General features: G+C 38.8%; 2 protein-coding genes across 2 annotated transcripts in view; both read right to left on the minus strand.

Moving 5' to 3' along the window:
- The window catches only part of LOC122863541, a 314,269-nt gene that overhangs the window by 90,088 nt on the left and 200,129 nt on the right, over positions 1-24,052 (minus strand). The gene's annotated exons all lie outside the window — the stretch shown is intronic.
- The window catches only part of cnih3 (cornichon family AMPA receptor auxiliary protein 3), a 142,667-nt gene that overhangs the window by 53,726 nt on the left and 64,889 nt on the right, over positions 1-24,052 (minus strand).

The following is a 24,052-nucleotide window of genomic DNA, read 5'->3' on the forward strand; positions in this document are numbered from 1 at the left end:
GGTGACTGGGCTGGCCAATCCTGGAGCATCTTGATCTTCTTCGCCTTGAGGAACTTTGATGTGGAGATGGAAGTATGCGATGGAACACCATCCTGCTGCAGAATTTGGCCTCTTTTATGGTTGCGAATATAAGAGGTAGCTAAGATTTCTTGGTATTTTAGACTATTGATGTTGCCTTCCACCCTGCAGATCTCTCGCACACCCCCATACTGGACGTAACCCCAGACCATGATTTTTCCACCACCAAACATCACTGTTTTCTGGGTGAATCTCGGATCCATGCGGGCTCCAGTAGGTCTCCTGCAATATTTGCAGTGACTGTGGTGTAATTCAACAGAAGATTCATCTGAAAAATCCACCTTCTGCCACTTTTCCAGTGTTCATCCTTTTAGCAGGCTGTGGGCCTTGGCAAATGCCACACGGTTTTTCAATTGTCTTTTGTTTAGTGCTGGCTTCTGGGCACTGATTCGACCATGGAGCCCATTTTGAGACAGAATCTGACAAACTGTTCTGGTTGACACAGGGACTTTAGGTGACCAGGTCTCGTGGAGCTCTGCTGCAGTGTAAAATGGGCTGGCCTTGGATTTTTGAGCCAACAAACGGTCCTCTCGAGCAGTTGTCTTGAGGGGTCTGCCTGACCTGGGCTTGTCAACAACATCTCCAGTCTCTTCAAATCTTTTTTTTATCCTCTGTACTTGACGCTGAGACACATTGAAGGTGTCTGCCACATCAGCAGTGGATCTGGTCTTCAGCCTCTTGATAATCAAAACTCATATGACAAGGTGACAACACTTATGTCTTTGCCAAAATTGACTCAATGGGCTTTACCAAGCTGTGAATATTAGAATACTTTTTGACAGTTTCATTTTGCACTGAAACATTATTACAAAAGCTGTTGGGATTAAAAAGTAAAAATATCTTGATTAGAAATATATTTCAGCGGCACTTCAGGTCATTTTGTACACAAGCGACAAGACTTTTGTCAGGGACTGTACATCAGCACCTATTTCATTCTGATGTTATAGTGATATTATTCACTCTAGTAGTTCAATTCAATTCATGAGGATGGCGAGAGAGGCACAATGCAAATACCACGTAGATTTTTTTTAAAATAGTAGAATAGTAATTGCAGTGTTAATATTAATAAATTAGTAATAGGAATAGGAATGACAGCTATAGGAAAAATAATGTCAGCATTGGTAAAAGAGCCAATAACAACAACTGTAGTAGCAGTTGTCGAGCAGGAACACGGGGGCAGCAGGTGGCCCACAACCACAGATTCAGTCTCTGCAGCTCAGGAGGCAGATATACCTGCTGAAAGCCACAGAAGGAGAGAGACGAGAATCGAGAAAGCACAGAACTACGAGAGAGAGAAGATGTTGAGTTATTAACATGCAGTAATAGGATAAAAATGTATACAGACAGAGAGGAGGAGTGAGAAAAGAGATGCATCATGGGAAGTCTCCTGGCAGTCGAGGCCTATAGCAGTATAACTAAGGGATGGTTCAGGACTCACCCAAGCCACAGGAGAGGCTCTGTGGCCAGCAGGCCATCAAGGAGGAAAGTCTTAAGCCTACTCTTAAATGTGGAGATGGTGTCTGCCTCCCGAACCCAAACTGGGATCTGATTCCACAGGAGAGGAGCCATTCTACTTTTGGAAGTAACCCTGCATTCTAGGAGCGTAGTGTTCTAGATAATGTGGTATTATGAGATCTTTAAGATACGATAGTGCCAGAACATTAAGAACTTTGTAGGTGAGGAGAAGGATTTTAAATTCTATTCTGGATGTTACAGGGAAACAGTGCAGAGATGCTAATATTGGAGAAATATGATCTCTTTTCCTATTCTTGTCAGTACACGTGCTGCAGCATTCTGGATCAACTGGAGAGTCTTAAGGGACTTATTCGGGCAGCTGGATAATAAGGAATTGCAATAGTCCAGCATAGAAGTAACAAATGCATGCATTAATTTTCAGCATCATTTTGAGACACGATGTGCCTGATTTTTGCAATGTTACATAGGTGAAAAAAGGCAGTACTTGAAGTTTGTTTCATGTGGGAGGTAAAGGATAAATCCTGATCAAAGATAACTCCGAGGTTCCTTACGGTGCTGCTGGAGGCCAGGGCAATGCCATCTAGAGTAACTATATCTTTAGATAATGTGTCTCGGAGGTGTTTGGGACCAAGTACAATAACTTCAGTTTTGTCTGAGTTTAACATCAGAAAGTTGCAGGTCATCCAGGTCTTTATGTCCTTAAGGCATGCTTGAAGTTTAGCTAACTGATTGATTTCATCTGGCTTGACCGATAGATATAATTGGGTATCATCTGCATAGCAATGAAAGTTTATGGAGTGCTTCCTAATAATACTGCCTAGAGGAAGCATATATAAGGTGAATAGAATCGGTCCAAGCACAGAACCTTGTGGAACTCCGTGACTAACTTGGGCATGCACGGAGGACTCACGGCTAACATGTACAAACTGAGATCGATCTGATAGATACATGTTCCAGTCTCTGTAATAGAATGTGATGGTCAATGGTGTCGAACGCAGCACTAAGATCTAACAAGACAAGTACAAAGACAAGTCCATTGTCTGATGCAATTAAAAGTTAATTTGTAATTTTCACCAGTGCTGTCTCTGTGCTATGATGCACTCTAAATCCTGACTGAAAATCCTCAAATAAACTATTGTTATTTAGAAAGTCACACAACTGATTGGCGACTGCTTTCTCAAGGATCTTAGAGAGAAAGGGATGGTTAGGTATAGGTCTATAGTTGGCTAAGACCCCTGGATCAAGAGTGGGCTTTTCAAGAAGCGGTTTAATTACAGCTACTTTAAAGGATTGTGGTACATAGCCTGTTAATAAAGACAGATTGATCAAATCCAGTAAAGAAGTGCTACCTAAGGGTAAAATGTCTTTAAGCAGCCTAGTTGGAATGGGGTCTAAGAGACAGGTCGATGGCTTAGATGAATTAATCGTGGAAGTCAGCTGAAGAAGATCGACAGGAGCAAATCAGCCAAAACACACATCAGGCTCTACAGCTGTTTCCAAGATTCCTGTGTTTGAAGACAAGTCGGCACCGGTTGAAGGCAGGACGATGAATTTTTTCTCTAATAGTTAAAATTTTATCATAAAAGAAGCTCATGAAGTCGTTACTACTGAGCGCTATAGGAATACATGGCTTAATAGAGCTGTGATTCTCTGTCAGTCTGGCTACAGTGCTGAAAAGAAACCTGGGGTTGTTTTTTTTTCCTCTATTAATGATGAGTAGTAGGCTGCTCTGGCATTACGGAGGGCCTTCCTATATGTTTTAAGACTATCTTGCCAGACTAAACGAGATTCTTCCTGGTTGTTGGAACACCATTTCCTTTCAAGTTTTTGTGATGTTTGCTTTAATTTGCGGGTTTGGGGGTCATACCATGGAGCTAACCTTTGTTTTATTATCTTCTTTTTTAGAAGAGCGATAGAATCGAGTGTCGTTCGCAGTGCGTCGTTCCTGCAGCACTATCAACTAAATGGTCAATTTGGGATGGGCTGTTATTTGCATAGGAGAACTCTGTAATACTGAGACATAACATTGAATTAAATGCAGATGGAAGTGCTTCCTTAAATTTGGCTACAGCAATATCAGACATTTAGAGTAAGAATTTTTGCCTAATGGTGTGTAGTCCAGCAGTTCAAAAGTTATTAAATAATGGTCCAATAAAGAAGGATTCTTTGGAAAGATTATTAAATTCAATTTCAATGCCATATAGCAGAACAAGGTTGAGGGTGTGGTTAAAACAGTGAGTGGCTTCATGTACACTCGATCGAATCTAATAATAGTCAATACTAACGATTCAGGAAACGTTGTTTACTGTCTGTCCAACCTTCACAACTTTTGGCCAGATTACAGTGGAATTAGCAGTGGATATTCATAGTCCCCAGAGGATGAATCTACATTTTTGGTGCAACCCTTTTCTAATGCCATTGTCAGGTACATGACAAAATGGAGCGACAGCCCAATGCTGTTACTAATCGTAAAATTTATAATGATTATACTGCTGAAGACAGTCTATCCTGAGACCCACAGTGGCATATACACTCCCAAATATCATTTTGTCTTTAGAGCATCATTACTCCTCAACGGTTTGAGCTGTATCATTTCCGGTCACTGGTGTTCGTGTGTTACTAGCGAAGGATGCAAAGCCCTAAGCAGAAGCCCACGGTTCACCACCAACCTGTTCACGTTTCCAACAAGTTCTCTCCACTCAGCGACACACCCACTGAGAAACCAACTCTCATTATTGGCAGTTCCGTTTGAGAAACGTGAAGTTAGCTCTACCAGGGACCATAGTCAAATGTATTCCTGGGGCCAGAGCAGGTGACATCCTATTCCTAATCCTATTTCATATCCTAGCCGCATGTCTTAATTCCGCCGCTGGCTGTCGAGGTGGTGTCCAGCAAATGATGTGGGCTTTGTAGACTTTGCAGACTTTCTGGGGAAGACCTGGTCTGATTAGGAGAGACGGCATTCATCCCACTTTGGATGGAGCAGCTCTCATATCTAGAAATCTGGCAGAGTTTATTAGTGGACCAAAACCATGACAACTCAGAGTTGAGACCAGGAGGCAGAGTTGCAGACCTACATGCTTCTCTGCGCTTCCAGAGCAGTTACCCACCCAAAACTCTTTACTGACAGTGTCTGCCCCCTGACCACTTAAATTAATAAAATCTAAAGTTAACACAAGTGGAGTTATACATAAAAACCTAAACAAAAACGATGAAATAGCATAACAAAAAAGGAGAATTAAAGGTGGACTCTTAAACATCAGATCTCTGTCATCTAATGCTGTACTAGTGAAAGATTTAATATCAGAGTATCATATTGACTTATTTTGTCTTACTGAAACCTGGCTGGGTCAAGAAGCATATGTTAGCCTAAATGAATCAACTCTGCCCAGTCATATTAATACTAATATTCCTCGAGGCACTGGCCGAGGAGGTGGAGTTGCAGCCATTTTTGACTCAAGCCTATTAATCAAAGCTAAACTAAATTATAACTCATTTGAAAACCTTGTTCTTAGTCTTTCACACCCAACCTGGAAAACACAACAGCAAATTCTATTTGTTATAGTGTACTGCACTCCTGGTCCTTATTCTAAATTTTATCAAGTTTAGTCTTTAAAACAGATAAAGTAATTATTGTAGGTGATTTCAATATTCATGTTGATGTTGAAAATCATAGCCTTAGTACTGCGTTTATGTCATTAGATTTGACTGGCTTTTGTCAGAGTGTACATAAACCCACTCACTGTTTTGACCACACCCTCAACCTTGTTCTGGTATATGGCATTGAAATTGAACATTTAATAGTCTTTCCACAGAATCCTTTTCCTCACCTACAAAGCTCTTAATGGTCAGGCACCATTGTATCTTAAAGATCTCATAATACCATATTATTCGACTAGAACATTGTGCTCCCAGAATGAAGGTTACTTGCGGTTCTTAGAGTCTCCAAAAGTAGAATGGGAGCCAGAACCTTCAGTTATCAAGCTCCTTTTCTGTGCAATCAGATCCCAGTTTGGGTTCGGGAGTCAGACGCCATCTCCACATTTAAGAGTAGGCTTAAGACTTTCCTCTTTGATAAAACTTATAGTTAGGGCTGGCTTGGGTGAGTCCTAAACCATACCTTAGTTATGGTGCTATAGGCCTAGACTGCCGGGAGACTTCCCAGGATCTCTTTTCTCTCTCCTCCTCTCCCTCTCTGTCTGTATGCATTTTTATACCATTACTGCATGTTACTAACTCTACATCTTCCCTTTCCCCGTAGTTGTGTGCTTTCTCATCTCTATCCTCTGTCCTTCTGTGGCTTCCAGCAGGTATTTCTATCTCCAGAGCTGCAGAGACTGGATCTGTGATTGTGGGCAACCTGCTGCCCTCGTGTTCCTGCTAGACAACTGCTGCTACAGTTGTTGTTATTGGTTTTGTTACTATTATTGTCATCATTATTCCTTTGACCATAATTCCTATTATTATCACTTTATTAATATTAATTAACCATTATATTATTGCTATTTTAAAATTCTAGGTGGAATTTGCATTGTGCTTCCCTCTCCCCCACCCCCCTTACCTCTCTGTCTCTGTCTCTCTCTCAAAACCTAACACAGCAGCGGCGGATGGCCGCCCACATTTGAGTCTGGTTCTGCCCAAGGTTTCTGCCTGTTAAAAGGAAGTTTTTTCTTGCCACTGTCGCCAAGTGCTTGCTCATGGTGGGATTTGTTGGGTCTCTGTAAATAATATTATACGTAGTACAGTCTAGACCTGCTCTGTAGGAAAAGTGCAATGAGATAACTTCTGTTATGAACTGGCACTATATAAATAAAACTGAATTGAATTTAATTAAGCTAGAGACATGCCATGTTTTCCTGTTGAACTACAGAAAATATGCTAACCGGGGAGCCCTTGTGTGTGCATGTGAGTAATTTACTTCTGCTAGTAAATCTAATATGAAAAGTTGTAAAAAACGTGGATAATCTCACCCCCTGCCCAACACTTTGCTCATTCTTTCTGCAGGTATCAGTTCTCATTCACCATCTTTGTTGGTGTTGTAAGAGTCACATGTCTGAATTGTCTATTGGCTACAGCAGAGGATGTCACTGCCAATCGGAAAGTCTTATTCAGAGGCTTGGCTGTGTTGTTGTGTTTATCGCAGAGACGTATCTTTGGTGTATTGTAACACAGGAGCAAAGCAGTGAGAGAGTTTGTACAGAAACAAAGAGATACAAACAGATACAACGATACAAAGACATGGCAAAAAAGACATTTAGTGCAGCTGATGCACATTGGAGCTTATTTTTAAAGGAGATGTCAAGGACAATGACAACAACAATTCTCTGCCCGAGTCTTGCTATTCATAGGATGAGAGGAATTTTGCAAATGTATAAATCCTTACGAGGACAGGTAAGTAATGCTATTATGAAATAAATACATTATGATGTATTATGTAGGGTACAGAGTAGGGAAATGTGATTTTGGATTGCAGATATACTGTTTTTGCACACTAGGACAGCATTTGCACTGTAAGCTAGCCAGATCTACATTATCTGATGTGTGTGCATGTGTGTTTTTCCTGTAAGCAATACTAATCATGGTAAAGTAAATGTATAGTATGTAAAATAAACAGACTAGTACTGTAGAATAGTATAGGGTGGATGTAAATAGAATATATGAAATGGATGAAATAAACCAAATACTACTATACCACTATATATACTATAACCACTTCTAGCACAACCCAAACAAATGTCTGCAACTTTTTATGTTGGGTTTTTAGTTCATTAATATGGTTTGCAGTGCTGTTTTCAATGAAAAAAGTAAAAGTTCTGTTGTTTTTGTTTTATGGGCTAATATCCCCTATTATAGTGAATAGAAGGCTTTATTGAATGATATATATCATTATCTGAGGTTGTGCTGACTCTGGGAATGTTGAAACTTGATAATACTGTAAAAAATGACAATGTTATGAGGCAAAACACATAGATATGCAAAAACGGAAAGGTCTTAATGTGGGGGACAGAGGACATAAAGATTCTATTGGGATGTACAAATTAGTAGTAATTAAGTGGGGCCCAGAGCAACATTGTTTCAGATAGGCTCAGATATCCTAACTGTGCTGATATTTGTGTCTTTGGATGACTAAGAAGAGAATGCTGTTTAAATTTTCTAGGCAATTGCTTTTGGAATGGAGAAATGATGCAGCAGTAACACAACTATGCCTCCATCACTGAACATCTTAAGCCTGAGCTGAAACACTTTTTGTTACTACCATTACTAATAGTTCTCTAATAGTTTTATTTGTATTTAATACTAATATTTATGACAACATTGACTATACATCACAGCACAGCCACATAATGATGATGTGACACTCTTGGATCCCTGCAGAGAAATTCTCTTTTTTGCTCAAGAAGTCAGCTACAAAGCTGGAGCTGGAAGGAATTCAGGGTCTTGTTTAAGCACATTTCAGCAAGCAGACATTTGCAAATACAAAACATAAAAATGCAAACAGAAATACCTCACTCAATCACACACACACACACACACACACACACACACACACACACACACACACACACACACACACACACACACACCTAGTTCCCCATATAGCAGATGTTAGCTCTCTGAGTAAAACAGTCAGAAGGCACACAGTCAGAAGTCAGGCCCAGTCAGGCACATGCATGCACATACAAACAAATATACATGTTGCCTGAGAATATGAATATATGGTTATGGCACTACAACTGTATAAGGTACTGTATATATAGAGGACAGCTTCTGTCTAAAGATGCTTTCAGACAGCGAGTGGTTACCATCGCCACCTTCATTGTTTCCAAAGTAAACATGATGGCAGCCTTGCCCCTGAGGTCAGCAGTGGCAAAGAGGCAACTGCCATTCTTGTGCATGTACATGATTATTTGCCACTTGAGCTGACAATGGTACTTTTTCAGGATATTGCCATGGCAGCACACAGAAACCACACAAAAGAAAAGGCTGCAGAAGCAAATTTTTACTAGTACCTGAGTAACCTGGATTATACACCTCTTCACCAGCGGTGATAACTCGCTCTGTGAAGCTATGTAATGAGACTACACAGCTGAGTATCCAGAGGAATTCTGTTACTATTGGATGAATCTGCAATGAATGATTTATGTCCAGACTGGAAGCCATACAGCCTCAGACAGAGACAATGTGAGACTGAAATGTTGAGGAATGACAGAGGGACAGAATAAAGACTGGATGTGTAGGGGAAAGACACAATTACTATATATAAACATTGTATATTCCCTGTTGTTTTTTTTGTTGTTGCCTCAAATAAACTATTTCCAGCTAAGCATGCTTGCAGAGAGAACAGTAGTCCCAGAATCAGGGTAGGTTATCCAATTTTATAACAATAACTATTTTGTTTCATCATGCAAAAATAACCCCATTGTGCTCAATTAAAAGCACAGCATGGTGGCTCTCAATCATATGCATAGTCACCTCATCAATATTAGTCACAGAGTCAGGACTCCTCAAATGTTTTCACTACCCCAAATATTCCATAAGCCCTCATTTTTGACCAACTGTGTAAGTGATTTGTCTTTTTTTTAACAAAATACAATTAATTGGGTGTTGGTTCAAATAAGACTAAAACTTATAACTAGACCTGCAAGCAGGTGCTAATAGGGTCTAAGCCTCAACATGGGCAGGTCGCAACATGGCCCACGGAGACAAAGTCAGATCTATAGTCCCATGAGCGAGATGGAAGTCGCAGGTTCAGAAACAGTAGTTTGGAAAAATAATTTTAGCATATTTCATTATTTTGCAAGAAAAGCACAACCTAGAAGTCGATTGGCGCCAAATTTTACACTGTGCCTCAGTGGGGCATGGGAATGTACTGGCCCAAGTTTTGTGTTATTTAGACAATCCTATGTGTAGATATGACATCACTTCCTGTTTTTTCAGCAACCTATAGGCAGTTGTTCCTTTATAACTTGTGCATTTTTTGAGTATCAAACTTCTTTTAAGAACTTTTGATCATGAGGGTCCATAGATTCTATGTGCAAAATCTTGTGCAGATCAGACTCACCACCTAGGAGGAGTTCGAAAATATATTGGCATATTTCATGATTTTGCAATAAAAGCACACCTAGTGGCTGATTTGTGCCAAATTTTGCACAGAGCCTCGGTGGTGCATGAAAACCTACTGAGCCAAGTTTTGTGATAATCGGACAGGCCTATTTGGAGATATAGATGTTAAATGATTTTCTCATATTTTGAAAAATAGAGACTTCTTAATTGACCATAGGTTTCAGTGAGGCAATCCTTTGTCACACATCAGTGGATGTGCTGAAAAAATGTCTGCTCTGTAGGACATACGAGTGATTTTTTGTGATTTTCTGAAGTATGGAATGTGTTGAATTTTACATTTATTGTATTATTTATCAATCATTACCAAATTGTATGCATCAACTCAGTCATGACCTTGATTGTGCAGGCCTAATTTTGTAAGAATCCATGCAGCCAATAACAAGATATAAACTTTTTGGCTTTGTAGCACTACCTAGTGGCTGCTTGGTGCCAAATTTTGTACAAGGCCTCAGTGGGGCATGGGAAAATACTGGCCCAAGTTTCGTAATAATTGGACAAACCTATGTGGAGCTATCACATCACTTCCTGTTTCACTGCAACATACAGGAAGTTGTTCCTTTATAACTTGTACATTTTTTGAAATCTCAAAATTCTTTTAATAATGTTTGATCTTGAGGGTCCATAGATGCCATGTGCAAAATTTTGTGCAGATCGGAGGTTTTTTATGCATGTTTGTCACACTTAAACATTTCAGATCATCAAACAAATTTAAATATTAGTCAAAGATAACACAAGTAAACACAAAATGCAGTTTTTAAATGAAGGTTGTTATTATTAAGGAAAAACAAAATCCAAACCTACATGGCCCTGTGTGAAAAAGTGATTGCCCCCTAAACCTAACTGGTTGGGCCACCCTTAGCAGCAACAACTGCAATCAAGCGTTTGCGATAACTTGCAATGAGTCTTTTACACCACTGTGGAGGAATTTTGGCCCACTCATCTTTGCAGAATTGTTGAAATTCAGCCACATTGGAGGGTTTTTGAGCATGAACTGCCTTTTTAAGGTCATGCCACAGCATCTCAAAACGATTCAGGTCAGGACTTTGACTAGGCCACTCCAAAGTCTTCACTGTGTTCTTCTTCAGCCATTCAGAGGTGGATTTACTGGTGTGTTTTGGATCATTGTCCTGCTGCAGAACCCAGTTCGCTTCAGCTTGAGGTCACAAACAGATGGCCGGACATTCTCCTTCAGGAGTTTTTGGTAGACAGCAGAATTCATGGTTCCATTTATCACAGCAAGTCTTCCAGATCACCATATTTTACTGTTGGTATGATGTTCTTTTTCTGAAATGCGGTGTTACTTTTACGCCAGATATAATGGGACACACACCTTCCAAAAAGTTCAACTTTTGTCTCGTCAGTCCACAGAGTATTTTCCCAAAAGTCTTGGGGATCATCAAGATGTTTTCTGGCAAAAATGAGACGAGCTTTAATGTTGTTTTTGCTCAGCAGAGATTTTCGTCTTGGAACTCTGCCATGCTGGCCATTTTTGCCCAGTCTCTTTCTTATGGTGGAGTCATGAACACTGACCTTAACTGAGGCAAGTGAGGCCTGGAGTTCTTTGGATGTTGTTGTGGGGTCTTTTGTGACCTCTTGGATGAGTCGTCGCTGCTCTCTTGGGGTAATTTTGGTCAGCCGGCCATTCCTGGGAAGGTTCACCACTGTTCCATGTTTTTGCCATTTGTGGATAATGGCTCTCACTGTGGTTCACTGCAGTCCCAAAGCTTTAGAAATGGCTTTATAACCTTTTCCAGACAGATAGATCTCAATTACTTTCTTTCTCATTTGTTCCTGAATTTCTTTGGATCTCGGCATGATGTCTAGCTTTTGAAGATCTTTTGGTCTACTTCACTTTGTCAGGCAGGTCCTATTTAAGGGATTTCTTGATTGAGAACAGGTGCAGCAGTAATCAGGCCTGGGTGTGGCTAGAGAAATTGAACTCAGATGTGATAAACCACATCATGGGGATCCCTAAAAACTCACTCCAGGACCCTAGGGGGTCCCCAGAAACCACTTAGAGATTACGTGAACTGAATGATGCTACTACTGAGATGAACATTAATATAATATTCATAGTATCCACTGATGTTCTGACTGTTCAAATGGAAAAAGATCCAGATTACACGTGTCCCTCTAATTCTCTGCTGTTTTAAAATTATCCACAATGAATAGGTTTAGTCTAGAAAATAGTAGGACAGACATCCACCTTTTGCAAAAAATATTTATCCACAAACACTACCTAAAAGAGAGAATTTACAGTCAAAATGCATCCTTCTGTATTGTCACTGTATTGTCTATCATGCACACACTCCCACAAACTGAAGCACCATCTGTGCAGTTCAGCCAGCTTCCCTTTGTATCTTGTGTCTTGGCAAATGTCACAGAGTTTTATCAAAGTATACAGGGCAGGCCCTCAGTGGCCCACACATCAGACAGTACACTTCACACTGACTACATCACCTGCATCCCCAGCTGCTGGGTTCTATGTACTGTGTATATACAGTAGATATTTGTACAGCATGTGTGTAAGTTTGTGTGTGTGTACACAAGAGGGAGGACAAAAGACAAAGAGAGGATGAGAGACAGACTGAGTGAGTGAGATGTGGAGATGGATGTGACCTGCACGACGGACACAGTGAATGTGAGTGAGTCAGAGAGAGATAGGAAGAGAGAAAGGGAGGGAAGAAGGAGAGAAAAACCTTTGTACTGAAACTTCAAAAGCATTTTGGGAACCACAGGGGACCTCATTCATCTCCATCCCTCCCCACCTGACTCCTCTGCATCCACATATCTGATTGGCTGTAATTGGAACGTGGAGCAAGCTTTACCTTGACATCAGTAAAATCTGTCATATAGGAGGGAAGGAAGGCAAGAAGGAATGAGGAGTCTGGAAGAATTCTATTCTAAATTACATAGAAGCTACAATTTTTATCTTGTTTTCAGCATCCTATTTCACATTATTTTTGTGTTAGATTAGGACCATTCTCCAAGGTTTGGGGAAAAAGTTCCATGCAGCCCACAGCTCCAGGAACTTTAAGGAAAGTGAAAGATACTACAATGAGATCAGCAAAGACACTGACCTGCGGCGACTCAGGGGAAGGTAAGAGTGATGAGTGGAGAGACAGGAGCAGAGCTTGACTGGGTAGGCTTTTTTGCCTTTATTTGATTGTAGCCGAAGATAGACAGGAAAGGGGGAGAGAGGGAATGATATGCAACAAAGGGCCCAGGGCTGGATTCAAACCCTGGGCCCCTTCCTGGCCATATTTTAATGTATTAAAAGTCCAGTGTGTAGGATTTAGTGGCATCTAGCGGTGAAATTGCAGTTTGCAACCATTTGAATACCACTCCCATTACCCTTCCCTTCCAACTGTGTGGGAGAAACTACGGTGGCCACAAACTTTGGTTTGTCAGTTCTGGGTTATTGTAGAATCATGGCGGTGCAACATGGCGACATCCGTGGAAGGCGACCCGCTCCTTATGTAGATAAAAACGGCTTATTCTAAGCTAATGAAAATAACAATTCTTATTTTCAGGTGATTATACACTAATTAAAATATACTTATAAATATTATATTATATTTCTGCCAATAGCGCCTTCTAAATGTTATACACTGGACCTTTAAGGCTCAGTCACACTAGCATTTAAAAACAATGAAATTTTGCTGCTAAATCAATTTCTGCAATGTAGTAGATTTGCTTGCAGCGTTGAAGTAAATCCGAAAGTTTGTTGTGTTATGTTCAACTTTGGTGAACTTTGACAAACGAATTTGCGCTGTTGACCAATTGCAAGCTGTCTTCATTTTACAAATATAATGGGACTATATGGCACTCAGCTTATAGTGCTCAAAGCGCCAAAAAATTTGAAAAACTCAACAGCAGTTTCTCTTTCTAGAAATCATGAATACAGATAATCCACAGACCTTGTTGTGAGCAGTTTCATGTAGGAACTATCGGTAGAAACAAAATAGTTCCCAAATGAAACTGCTCACAACAAATCTGTGATTATTTTGAGTAACCGGGTCAAGATTTCTGGAAAGAGACATTGGTGTTGAGTTTTTGAGACTTCAGTTCCACAGTCTATACAAGAGCCTTTATAAAAGGTTTTGGAAATTAGAGGTAGATGCATATTGTGCATATTGATAAGATGACAGCAGCTTGAAAAAATAATATTAGCTAATGATAAAGCTAGTTAGAGTCAGTTAAATTTAGCTTGACTTCTTTTTTTAACTTTTATCTTATATATAGTATGTAGTTACGGTATGATGTCACAGATGGTGTGACCAGGCCTGTAGTCTTAAAGAAAGAAAAAACAAACCTGTATTTCAACTACCCATTTCCTTTGTTTTGCATACACACAGCGAGTGAATATAGAATAAAGAGTTAAAGCTGAGAAATTTCAGTAGCAGCTGTAATATATTATTTAGAAATTAGTTAAAGGAATTGGTGCAAAAGTGATAACATGGCTATGTCCCAGTTATAATTTGATTAAATCATTCTCATTTATACTTCTTATGATATTCAAGCAAATGAGGAGGCCATGAGGTAGAGTTACTGATTTTACTTTTCATGTCACGTAGTAGATGTGAACTGTCCATTTGTCCCACTATATACCAACAAAGCGGATAACCAAGCCATCCTCATGTTTATTCATTAAGTGTTCAGAATGCACTGAGTGCTGTTTTGCCCTGGGCTTGAATCTACAGTGAGTTACTTCCAGCAGGCAGGCTGGCCGGCTGAGTTTATATTCTTGGAGAGAGTTCACACCATGATACTGCAGTGCTCCAGGTTGGAAATACTGCATTCTGTATCTAGTTTGTGACAGGATGTATGTTAAGGGAAGTGCCCGTATATGTCCATATGGAGGGATAGCTAATAAAGGGGCGACTGTGGCTTAGTGGTAGAGCGGGTCGTGCACCAATCAGAAGGTCAGCGGTTCAATCCCGGTCCACATGTCGAAGTGTCCGTGGGCAAGACCCAAATTACTCCCAAGGGCTGTGCCTTTGGTGTGTGAATGATTAGTTACTTTGATGAGCAGTTCTGCCATCAATGTGTGAATGAGATATTTGAAGTTGAAGTGCTTTCAGAAAGGCAGTCCATTTACCAAAGCGCTGAAAGTGACAGATGGTTGGATGGAAGTAGCACCTCGTGTATTGGGTATTACATTTCAATGCAATAGCATGCCAACAGCATATACTAACATCTTCTATTCTATCTACTGCTTGTGTTGTCTGTTTGCTGACAACACTGTGCTCACACTGCTGTGTTTTCCTCTTTAGCACCTTGGTTACACAGTCTAGCTTCACCAAGGTACCATCAATAAAAGGACTAGAGGGACAGATATCTGTCTACTACTATTGCTTACATACACACTGCATGTGTTTCATCAGTCAAGTAAAATGAAGAATTACAGGTCTATTGTGGGTTTTTTGGAATATTTTTCTCACATGATGAATACAGTATATATTCATGCTTTCATCCTGAATCTATTCTGCATTATCCCTTAAATTCATACCTTTGTTATTCTTCCCTTCTTACACCCCATCCAATTCATTCATTTTATACATTTAAGCCTTCAGTCTCTGCAAACTATTTGTTTTGACAATTTCCTGGTGTCAAAATGGAAAATTGTTAAAAATCATTGTTTTTCTTCAAAAAGGTTACTTTAACTGAGGTAGAGTGTTGTATTTTTTTCATGGTATACAAGTAACAGGTAATGTTGTCTTTTCCTGTCTGACCTCATGTTGTTTGACTGATACTATGAATCAATACAGACAAAAGGAAGAAGTGTGCTCACTATCAGAGTAAAATGACAGCACAGACCTGGTGTGTTAGATTCACTGCAGAGAAGCGCCAGCTGTAATGTTGTACTGAATTTGAGCATAATTATGACAATGCTAGCTCAGAGGACATGAGCTCGTTTTCCATTGAGCATTCCAGTGGAAACTTAGCTCATGTCCTAAGTGCACAGAACCATGTTGCAATGACCACAAGAAAGTGACTTGTCATTATTGTTTTGTAACTATGAATCAGTGAGTAGTTACAGTAGACTGTCACACAGTACAATATTTCTATAAACTATAGCCCGACTTATAAAGGATTTTTGAGGTCGATACTAATATGGATATTTGGGAGTTAAAATTGTTTTTTTTTAAACATAACACATAACATAAAAAAACAAAACAATCTTGATATGGAACCCTTAGATTTATTTTTTCTAAAGAATTGTGACCAAGATACATACTAAGTTGAACATTTTACAGAGTAAAAATCAACTTGTCAGTGGACAAACTATGTAATGGAGGTTTCTACATTACAATGCTATTATGGCATTTCTGTAGTGTAATTTCCTGTTACTTATCGGCTGACATATGCACCGATACTGATATATCTGTAATAAGCTATATCGGCATCTAGGTGTAATACAAACATTAAATATGATATGCTACGTTAAAAGATATCTATATTTGAAAAAAATATTGTTTTTTTGCACTTAATTATTGTTAATAATATGTTCTGAAAAGTTTACAAGCAATAATATTTTACTTTGTAGCTCAGTCTGTATTAGATACATTCCTCCCCATCCCAGTCTCCACCGATCTCTCCACCTCTCAGGTCTTCTCTCCTGGTAGTGTGTGGGATCAAGGAAGCACTGTGGTTTGCATATAAGCTCATTATTCTGACTGACAGAGAACTTATACTGTTCCTGCATGAGGGATCACATAGAAGAAATCACACATACACTAATTTCTCAGCAGTTGAAAGGATGCCATTGTTGTTGTTTTGGTTTACTTACTGTTTACTTGTGCAGTTGCATAATTTTCCTTTATAATCTGATGCACATGCAAACATGTTTCTCTGTGTTTTGTATGCATTTAGTAATTTTAAAGCTAAGCTTTAATATGGATTCATGGACTCTCTCAACATTAATTTTGTACCTAACTGCTTTTCTATGAATCAAGGTAATGATGTATTTTACATCCATACCCTCATCCAAAAGAGAAAATCATAACCAAACAGAAACCAATGGAATATACAGAACTTGAAGCCTCACACATCACTACAGTTACTGCAATAAGGGATATTGTCTGCCAGACTGACCCACCACAGAGACACACTGTTGGACTCTTCAACCTTACATCATAAGTGCAGGTTTATAGCCTGATATATTAGGACTACTTTGAGCTACAATGAGCCGTTGCAGCCTTTAATTCAATTCAATTCAATTCAATTTTATTTATATAGCGCCAACTCATAACAAAAGTTATCTCATTGTACTTTTCCTTTGAAGGTATCACTTTGGGCTCTGGGTAATTGTGACAGCATTTTTCACAATTTCTGAATTTTTACAAACCAAACAATCATTCAATTAATGGAGAAAATAATCAGCAAATCAATCCATAATGAAAATAATCATTAGTTGCTGTATGGTTGAGCCCCACCTCCACTACAACAGTAAAATCCTGCTTTTACATTAATGCATGAGTAATAATAATCTAATGATATAATATATAATAGTATAACACAGGGGACATTTTTCTGTATTGAGTACTTTTACTTTTAATACTTTAAGTACATTTTCCTGATTATACTTACATACTTTTACTTAAGTAACTTTTTGAATGCAGGACTTTTACTTGTAACAGAGTATTTTTACAGGGTGGTATTAGTATTTTTACTTAAGTAAAGGATCTGAATACTTCCTCCACCACTGTGTATTTGTCTTAGAAGTGATCTAGGTAAACATTTTTGTACTGAAATCTGCAATGTTTTACAGATCATCTGAGTGACCTGATGAAGCTCAGGTGTTCCTGGACTCATCAGAGGAGGAAGTTATTTCTTGGCAGGTGTCATTCCTCAGTGAAGCAAAGACCTGAATCAAGTCATTGTAAATAAGGGTTATTGTAAATTGTGACAATCAGGAGTTTAAGTTAGTCACAGAGTTCCACAAGGTTCTGTGCTTGAACCAATTCTGTTCACCTTACATATGCTTCCTTTAGGCAATATTATTAGGAAAAACGCCATAAACTTTCATTGTTATGCGGATGATACCCAATTATATATATCAATCAAGCCAGATGAAACTAATCACTTAGCTAAACTTCAGGCATGCCTTAAGGACATAAAGACCTGGATGACCTGCAACTTTCTGATGTTAAACTCTGACAAAACTGAAATTATTGTACTTGGTCCCAAACACCTCCGAGACAAATTATCTAAAGATATAGTTACTCTAGATGGCATTGCCCTGGCCTCCAGCACCACTGTAAGGGAACCTCTGAGTTATCTTTGATCAGGATTTGTCCTTTAACTCCCACATGAAACAAACTTGGACTGCCTTTTTTCACCTACATAACATTGCAAAAATCATGCACATCCTGTCTCAAAATAATGCCGAAAAACTAGTCCATGCATTTGTTACTTCTAGGCTGGATTATTGCAATTTCTTATTATCAGGCTACCCGAATAAGTCCTTTAAGACTCTCCAGTTGATCCAGAATGCTGCAGCACGTGTACTGACAAGAACTAGGAAAAGAGATCATATTTCTCCAGTATTAGCTTCTGTGCACTGGCTTCCTGTAAAATCCAAAATAAAATTTTAAATCCTTCTCCTCACCTACAAAGCTCTTGAAGGTCAGGCACCATCGTATTTTAAAGAGCTCATAATACCTTATTACCCCACTAGAACACTACTCTCCCAGAATGCAGGGTTACTTGTGGTTCATAGAGTGTCCAAAAGTAGAATGGGAGCTAGAGCCTTCAGCAATCAAGCTCCTCTCCTGTGGAATCACATTCCAGTTTGGGTTCAGGACGCAGATACCATCTCCATATTTAAGAGTAGGCTAGTAAGACTTTCCTCCTTGATAAACTTGGGAAAAGTGGTACTGCAGCCTACACATCAGACTCCAAAAATGACACAGGTCAACCAGCAGGTGGTGCTATAATCTAAAACTGTTTTGTACTATTTTGGCCAGTAACTCTCACATAGTACATTGCACATTTGAAAACCTTACAGGTACCAACATACTTTTTCCCTGAATTGATCTGCATCATGTGATTAAGGCCCATTTCCACCTAAAAAATGTTTCCACAATATTGTGAAATATGCAAAACCTACTTTTTTGGACACCTCCTAGACTCCGATCCCCCACGATCAAAAGTTATTATTAGAATTTTGATACTCCAAAAATGTGCAAGTTATAAAGGAACAACTTCCTGTAGGTTGCAGTAAAACAGGAAATGATGTCATATCTCCACATACGTATGTCCGATTAATATGAAACTTGGGCCAGTACTTCAATTCCCCAACAAGGAACTACAAATGCGAAAACTTTATATCTTGTAATTGGCTGCATGAATTCATACAAAATTTGGTTTGCAAGATCTAGGTTCATGCTTAAAATTTGGTAATGATTGATAAAGGTGGGCGTGGCTTATTACAACAAATGTAAATTTCAACACATTTCACATTCCAAACTTCAAAAAAATCAACCGTACATCCACTGATGTGTCACAAAAGTTTGCCTCACTGCAATTTATGGTCAAGTAAGAAGTCCGTCACTCTATATTTTTCAAAATATGAAAACATTAATTAATATCTATAGCTCCACATAGGTCTGTCTGATTAACACGAATCTTGGCTCAGTCGTTTCTTATTCCCCACCGAGGCTCTGTGTAAAATTTTGTGCCAATTGGTCACTAGTTGGCGCTTTTATTGTAAAATCACAAAATATGCCAACATACATTTTTGAACCCCTCAAGGGCCGTGAGTCCAATCTGCACGAAACGTTGCATATAGAATCTATGGACCCTGATGATCAGAAGTTATTAAAAGAATTTTGACACTGCAAAAAATGCACACGTTATAAAGGAACAACTTCCTATAGGTTGCAGTAAAACAGGAAGTGATGTCATATCTCCATTTAGGATTGTCCAAATAACATGAATTTTGGGCCTGTACTTTTCTATGCCCCACTGAGGCTCAGTGTAAAATGATGGACTATATATGACAATGAAACATTATTACCAATCACAAATCTGTTACATACACCAGTAGAAGCATTTAGAAAACATGAATGTTATCTGGATTAGTAGACATCCTTGCTAACAATCTGTATGCCTCATAATACACAACTTTTATTAAATTAGACTTTCCTGTGCCTGCTCCTCCAGAAATAAATATATGAAATGGGTCAGGATTTTTTCCATTTACTTTATTTAGGCACCATTGACATATTTTGTAACACCTTTGCCTGTATCTCATTTAATGAGCGCATAATAGATAATGCTTCTGATCGATACATTTTATTCTTAGCCTAGATGATGAACTAAATAGTTCAAGGTATGCTTACTTCTCATTGGAATTTTTACAGCCCCGAAAAATATCCTTGAGCAAAATCCATTACAGTATCATGAAACTGTGAAAATTATGACTAAAACATTGACTAAAATTAGACTGAAATTAAAACTCAGTTCCACTGACTAAATCTTGACTAAAACAAAACAAAACAAAAAAGACTAAAATGTGACTTTAAACCAACTACAATTTTCAGTAAGTGACTAAGACTAAAACTAAAATTAAAATTATTGTCACTGGATGCAGGTGAATGTAGATAATACGATTTATCATTGTCTAATCTGCATTTAAAACAAGTCTAAGAAGTGATGACATCAAGAGCCTGAGTTGGAAAGGAACCAGGGTCATATAAAAGTGCATAAAAACAGGCATTCAATTATTGATTAAGAGGAATGATGTTATTTATATATAATGAAAATAGTAGTGGACAAAGAATTGACCCCTGTGGCACCCGTTACTGATGGTAAGAGGGTTAGATACTTGTGTAGCACTATCAGCCAAGAGTTTGAGTTTTCTCTACAAGATATGGTTATTATTAAAAGCACCAACCCAAACACTCGCAAGCCAGTGACTTGTATTGCAATTTGAATGACACCAATGACACACCACTTGAAAAAGCTGTACAAATAAACAGCTTATACTGTGGAGTGTTGATTGTAGTGTGTAGTATGGCACATAGTTTTTAGTAAAGAGCTAATTGAAACGGTATAAAACCCAATTTTTTGATGGTGCAACATCAAACAGACAACGATCTCTAACTGTAAGTTTGTATTCTCACTGCTTCAGTGGCTGCAAAGTTTCTTCTCTCTGTGATAACTTGTGAAGATTTGTTTCCACAGGGACATTATTTTAAAAGTCACTGATGTGATAATCACCTGATGACACAAGTGAAAGGTAGCCAAAGTTGAGTTTTAAAGACAGCATGGCAGTGATAAAAAACCCCACCTTAATAAACAATCTATAACGTGCTGTGCTCATCCTCCGTCACCTATTCATTACTACACTTAGGAAGGTGTAGAGAGAAGGATGATGGAGAGAAGAGGAGGAGATGAGAGAAAAAAGAGAGAGATGAGGGAGAGAGGAAAAGGGGCAAGACAGGTCCAAAAATAAAGGAAGGAAGAGTGCTAATGAGTACACTCAGGTTTTCTCAGTTGCTGTGACAACGTGCTGGCTCATTGCTTCAAGCCACAAGACTGCATATCTAATGAATAACACACAGACACACACAGTTGAGAGTACAGAACACAATATATCCCCTCAAGCTATTGTCATCTGCATGGGTTTTCAGGCGTCCAAAACCCATCAAACATAACACACTCTATGGAGAACAAAAATGGCACGTGTCCTGTATGTGTGTCTGTAGTGAAAACTATCAAAAGGGTATGCCAACGTAAAGAAACGCAGCCAAAGCTTTTAACCAAATCAATCAGGACCACCGTGCTGTGACTGTGCCAGTTGGAGTGAGTTGAATAGTTTTAGTAGAGGAAAGGAGAGCTCTGGAGAAAGGAGGAAAAAACCTTCACAATGCAGCAGGTCCTCAGGCATCTACACTGACAGACACAGTAAGCAACACAGTCGAAATATAGCTCATGAATTGTATGCATGAAGTTCATAAACCGTGAAAAGATGTATGAATTTGTACATATATATATATATATATATATATACTGTGAGATGATAGACATTTGTTAGTCTATTTTGCTATTCCCGTTCATTTTGTATCAATGTGATAATGTGATTAAGTAGCTTGATTTCTCAGTTATTTAATTTACTGGATTAGCCAAAAACCATCTCATATGGTTATTTTATTTACAGTATTAACTGTTTTTCTTTCCTCTTTTGAATTTAGTCAACTCACTCTGGGTTCTTCTTTTACTCTTCTTGCCTTGCAATATTTAAAATGGTTTTTAAAAGTGCTAAATAATGTCAATATGCTTGCAAGAACAATATTCGTTACTAAGAACTTTGCAGTCTGCAGTGGAGTTCAGTTTGATATTACAGCAGTCTCAGTCAAGACTACAGTTTTAGCCACAACATATAAAATGCTACTCCAGTAATGTTAAAAGAAGCTCACTACAGTTTAATATGAATCTATTGACAACAACCATGCAGGAAATCAGACTGTGGAACTGCTCAAACTGCAAAACCAAAATTTCTGACCTTCCAGAAATCCATTTGATTGTTCAAGAGCCAGATCATTGATCACTCAGGCAATTAATCAGTCATTGTTACACCCCTCAAACTGAACATCAAACGACAACCCACGTGGCAGAAATTATGCCCAATTCTGAAAATCGCTAAAATCGTGCTTAATCAGTAGAGAGTCTGCATGGCTTTAATTATCTACAAATGTACAGAAATCATACACCTTGACAACAAAGCATGGTTGAGGGCAGGGCCACAATATTATACTATGCTATACTGGACCTTTGAAAAAGTAGCATATGTCACAACTGACTTTTATGTCAAATTCCTGAGGATGAGATTGCACTTCTCATTTATAACTGATAATGGTGCACAAATAGTGCCACTAATGTACATGTGGAAATTGTAATAATAATTCTGTCTCATTTCAATTCAAATCAATTCAATTTTATTTATATAGCACCACGTCATAACATATTATAAGTTATCGCATTGCATTTTTCCTATAGAGCAGATATAGACTGTACTCTTTATAATAATATTTACAGAGACCCAACAATTCCAAATTCTCATCAAAAATCTTTATGTTGCATGTACTTTATGTTACCTGTAGAGCTGCTGCAGATTTTGATTATCTATTGACTTCATCACAGGTTTAAAACGTCTCTGATCTCTGGCTTTGGGAGATAGTTTTTCATGGAAACAAATATTGATTGGAATTGTACAAATTAATACTTAAATTGGGTGGTAGTCTACTTTAAGCTGCTGCTTGGTGACATTGTGGTAGCATGACTGCACAGAAGGTCACAGCTGCAAGGACAGTACATCTGGATGTATGTGTATGTATGTGTGCGTGTGTGTGTGTGTGTGTGTGTGAGTGTGTGTGTGTGTGTGTTCATGCATGTGTGTATTTGTCACTGCACAAGCACTGTAGGGAGAATGTCCTCCCCAGGGGCCAGTGCAGAGCCTGGGGGCTCAAGTTGACATGCATGAGACGTGCAGCCACAGTGTGAGTTTCAGAGAGGTGCAGGGAGAAACAGATGTCACACTGAAGCTGGGAGGGGGCCTCTTCTCATCCTCATACTGAGTCCTCAAGGCAAACTGTCTGCACACACAGACAGAAACACACAGCATGGCTCTGCAGACCACAGGACAGAACCTCTCAATCTCTGTCTCCCCTTTGATGTCAGTTCAACATGAGGCAAGAAGACAAAGGAAGCATCACTGTGCAAATCAAAAAAGTCATTAAAACTGAACTTCTGAAATCAGACCTGTGGAATACTGACATGCAGCTCTAAAAACTCACATCACTCAAAAATCAAGTACTAAATTGTCAAGCAGAAGCCTGAGACAAGGAAATTGTGCAAAATGCTGAAGGAGTAAGACTATAACATTTAGAGGATATAAATATATGTAATTTGGATTACATGTATGACAGATGCATTAAGCCAAAACATATTTAATGTACCTTTCCACTCAAAAACGTATTTTTCTTATGTTTAAGTCCCCTAAAATGTCAGACCTTGACTTGACTACTGACTTGTATCTGTGCAAATTTTGTCACTAGAGAGGTGTTTTCACATTCCTCTACTGAAGATGTCTGTACACTTTCCTAAAATCTGAAATTCAAATGGACTCTGGGCAAGCTAGATTAAGTTAGTGATAAGTAAGTCACAAATTCGAAAGCTATCGCAATGCCACTGGCAAAGAAACCTGAAAACTCTAGCGCAGAACGGATTAGTCAGTACAGAGCGATGGGTTTGCACTAATTTAGCGTAGGGAAAGTTTTGACAGCAAACATGGTAGAGTCTGCAGTTTTTGAACATAAACCGGACCCTGGAGTTTCCTTCCACTATCTACTAACATTACATAATA

This window comes from Siniperca chuatsi, linkage group LG16 (assembly GCF_020085105.1).
Source record: "Siniperca chuatsi isolate FFG_IHB_CAS linkage group LG16, ASM2008510v1, whole genome shotgun sequence".
NCBI classification, from domain to species: Eukaryota; Metazoa; Chordata; class Actinopteri; order Centrarchiformes; family Sinipercidae; genus Siniperca; species Siniperca chuatsi.